Genomic DNA, 4,661 nt, shown 5'->3' on the forward strand with positions numbered 1-4,661 from the left:
AACGATCCAAGCGAATGCTTCTACTTTAATTACTTCAAAAAATCCCTTAGTTATATGCAAGAAGCATTAATCTCATTTACGATAAAATGTCTGTAATGTTTTCAGGCAATGCTAGAGCAATTTAATAACGTAAATGCTTAGTTAAATTTTTAGAGACAAAGAGATTCAGATAAGTTGGACAAAAAAAATCTCACAAGAATATGATCTTCTGTGAACTTTCTGGTACTTCCTGCTTTTAATTTGGCAAAAAAATACTGCATAGAAAAAACTGCAACACAGCACTTTTTTTTCCCAGCTGGAATTAGGAAGTGCAGGGTATGAAAAGTGAAAAACAGAGTACAGGAAAATGATCTTTTTTTTTCTTTTTTTTCTTTTTTTCTTTTTCTCTCAGAACCTCCTGGAAATGTTTTAATTGATCTGTTAAACCAAAACTATTAATATTTGAACCCTCAGTGGGAGTATTTATAAAAAGAAGTATCACAGAATCATAGAATTCTTAGAGTTGGAAGGGACCTTTAAAGGCCATCTAGTCCAACTCTCTTGCAATGAACAGGGACACCACAGCTAGGTCAGGCTGCCCAGGGCCTGATCCAGCCTTGCCTTGAAAGTCTTCAGAGATGGGGCATCAACCACATATATATAATTGAGCGATAATATCCTAATTTATGGATGTTAGTCAAACATGTACTTTGTATCAGTACCTATACTGGATGATAAATACCACTTTAAGGAATAAATACTGCACAGTACATAACTGCTGGCAGTTCATACCCTATTTATGTATATGTACACGCATACGCGTGCTTAAAGGTGAGACATGAAAGAAAGATTAAAGACTGATTAACAGCTACTAAAATATACTTCAGTTGAACATTAGTACCGTGAAGATGTTAAGCCTAGAGATGCTGAGAATAACTTGCACAGCAAGCTGGAGTGCAAGTTAGCAGAGGATAACTTATGAGTGTAAGCAAAAGCTGTGTGTACAGACCAAAACTTTGTCCTCATTAATGAAGATATTTTGTCACATGATTAGCATGCACTTGAAAATAATGAGAACAGCAAAAGCTTCAAAGCACTGAAAGTGATTCGCTACATATATTTTTATACTATCCAAAATCAGAGCCTTTAGTCAATTGCAAAACAGAACTGCAGAGGCTAAAAAAACTGGCAAGTGCTACTGTACCTTACAGTGTTCGTATGCATTTTATATGCTGATATACTGTTACAGGTCCCAGGACATAAAATTCTCTTAGAATCAGCATCGAACTCTAATAGCTATACAATTGAGAGGTAAGTTAAACAGATACAAAAAGTTGGTCCAAAAAAATTTCCAGACATGGTGTCACCTGATCCTCCATAGGGGCAACAGTTGTTTTTACTAAGGTGGTCCAATGAACAGCTGAAAAGGTCAAAGTGTAGATTAACATTTTTTTGATTTCCCATGGAGTCCTCTAAATCCATGCTTACAAATGGAATTCTGGCAAAACTTTCCATACAAAACTTGTATAGCCTCAGTGATTTTCCCCCAACTGAAGCAATAGAAAAAAAAAAAATCTGTCTCAGTAATAATTTAGGTATGTCAGAATATGTACGCAGCAAGCCAAGAAAAGGGTCAGAGAATTACCAAGCCCATGATTGTTAGGCAGACTGAGTAATGCAATCTCAGGTGTTATGTAGGTTCAATTTAAAAAACAAAATGAGAATTAAGTGATAAATGAGTTACAATTCTCTGAAAGCAGCTCTTTAATTTTCAGTTTTCCTGGTACAATGCTACGGCAACATCAGAGATTTAACTAATGTATTTGTTCTGCAGGGAAGAACTTTGGGAGCATGCTAAAATCATTAACTGCTTGTTTTTTTGTTTGTTTGTTTGTTTGTTTCTTGTTTGTTTGCTTTAAATACTTTCTTACACAGGAAGGAAATGATAAGAAAAGCCCTGAGCTTGACAACATCATTCTAGTTCTTGGTAAATAGTTTTAAGCAGTCCTGAAAACCAAGGATCTTGGCGTCATAATTAGACCATAAAGAAATTTCTGCCTCTTGTCTCCTTGCAGTTTGAGCAGCTCCAAATAATAAACAAACAAAATACCTGACTCAAAGTGTACCTGTATATATCTAAAGAAAACTGCCTTTGTTAATATGTACTGTGTACTGAGTATACTTTATATTAGGCATACCAAGATGCTATATTAAATTTTGCTCTGAAGGACAAAACAAAACAAAACAAAACAAAACAAGCTGTTTCACTTTCACTATAGTAGCAGTATGGCCAAATTCCAAATTTTTCTTTCAGACCCACAAAAATTTTAGCTGTCTATGAGCCAACTACATCTCCTGTTTTTACTTTACTTTCCCTTTCAGTTTCTGGTCAAAAGCTGGGGCTAAGAGCTAGATTAAGTGCTGTATCTTGAAACATCCTCTGCTTACTTTGCAAATTAAGCAAGCACCAGTCAAGATTGGACAGCCTTCCAAAACTAGGTTAACGGTAACAAAATTGTGTAAATTCTAGTCCAGTATTTTCTAGCATTTTGTGCATGGAGATTTCCTTTTGGTTACCTTTTTTTTTTTTTTTTTTCCAGCCATTTGCTATTAATTCTCTACTGTCCAAAATAAAAAAGGGTAAATTTTTATGGCTGTTAGTCAGTGGAGCCCAAATGGAAAACTGTGCGTCTCTGGCAAAATGAACACAAAAGAGCTCTATATTCTGTGGACTCCAGGGACTCAAGTCTTATAGTAGCATCAGCTACTTGCACTTTCCTAGAAAAGATCATCTGGATGGTGACAAAGGAGGGGATGAATCAGAGTTCTACTCACTGCGGGAAGTATATTAGATGCAATAAGTCCATTTGCTACATTACAAGGGAAAATGGTGAAAGTCCTTGTATCTCTAAAAATTCCATCTATATTCTGGTTGCATCATTTGAAGAACCCAGATAAATAAACTGCAGTGTGGTATTTTGGCTAGAAATTAGAAGAACAACTAGACACAGATAGAAGGAAAAACAGAAGATAAAAAGGGAGAGGATCTAGAGAAATGCTGTATTTTGGAACATGGCCAAAGGTGACTTGAGAAGGTAATACCAAAGGCATGATGATGCTACTTGGGAACATGCAGCTCTTAGGTCTAGCTCCATTTCCGTGACCTTATCTCTCATGAACTATCACAATTCAAAGCCAACAGGCTCTGGCCAACTCCAACATTAAGACAAGCAATGAGATGCTCAGTGAAATGGAACAAACAGATGCAAAGCACTCAGTCTGATCCTGTGTGACCAAAGACTGTCCAAAGAGTACAGGTCAAATTCTTTGAGAACACTGCTATAAAATTTTCTTGGTTGCATGCTAAATAGCTACATGCTTCTCGGGTCCATTTCCACTTTTATTCACTTCTCAATGCTACTTTGCTTGTTCTAAACTTTTGGTGCTTTCTCACAAAGAACTAAGATACCCAAAATGGCTTTATAAGGTTATCTGAATATTTACTTCTATTAATGAATGTTTTGGTTGTATTGTATGTGGTTGAGTGAATGACTTGGAAGTAAAGAAAGGGGCCAAAATGTTGCATGCAGCTGATTCTGACTGGACACCACAGTAACACCAAAATGTTTACCCATATTTAAATCTGTTGGATACCCTCAGAACCAATTCTATCAGCTCTTCGTTTGTGGCATCCAAATGGTTTTTAAAATTTTTGGATTTTAAAATTTTCTTGCTTTCTGTTTAAGGATCATAAATATTGTTTTAATAACCACCTCTTTCAGAGAAAGCCTAGGAAAGTGAGCAATCTTTCAGATTTCACTATTTTGGACTACTCGATCCTTCTATCTACAGAAGCTGCTTAAATTTGAGACATGGAATAAAGTTCCACCAAATCAGCAGAAGTTAAGTCTGTCAGAATTGCAGGTTTTGTTTCGCTAGCAAGGATTAAAAAAAAAAAATAAATTAAAAAGAGGTCTTTCAGATCATTTGGAATTGTCCAATTATATAACAGTGTGTGGAGACAGAGGTATTACCAACTACACAAATGAAGTTCTTGATGTATGTTAATTACTGGCTTTTGCTTGTTTTGTAGCACACAGAAGAAGACGGCAATAACACATCTACCTTGTTTAGAAGATGGCAAACAAATTCAATTTAGAGTACATGTGACAACCCTAAAATGTTAAAAAGACCTTACAAATTATAACAGTATCAATTTAGTTACTGAATTTTTTTTTTAAAATACATTTTATACTGCTTAATATAAATCAGTAATAAGAGTATCTTGGAATAGGTAGTAAATGGCTCTTAGTTTGCTGGCAACCCAAATAAATCTATAAACACATTTTTTGTAGAGTTCAATTTGGTTTTTTATCTATAGGTATTAAAATTATTGTGATTACACCATCAGCTTCTTCAGTGTGGTAACTTCTGTAATCAGCAAACACATTCACAGATAATATTTTATGACAGTACGTTACTGTATTTCTTTCTTAAAAGATAGCAGTGAATCAATCAGGAAAGTTAAGACAGAAACAGATGTTCATGCTGTAGGCACTCTATGAGAATCTCAAAGTATTTGTGCTGTGTTAACTGAGAGACAACTGGGATTGCTAGATACACAATCTCTTCAAATAAACAAATCAAAGTTACCATTAAAAAAATAAATGCCACACTAAACA

This window comes from Tympanuchus pallidicinctus, unplaced genomic scaffold (assembly GCF_026119805.1).
Source record: "Tympanuchus pallidicinctus isolate F22 unplaced genomic scaffold, pur_lepc_1.0 scaffold8, whole genome shotgun sequence".
In the NCBI taxonomy this organism is placed as follows: Eukaryota; Metazoa; Chordata; class Aves; order Galliformes; family Phasianidae; genus Tympanuchus; species Tympanuchus pallidicinctus.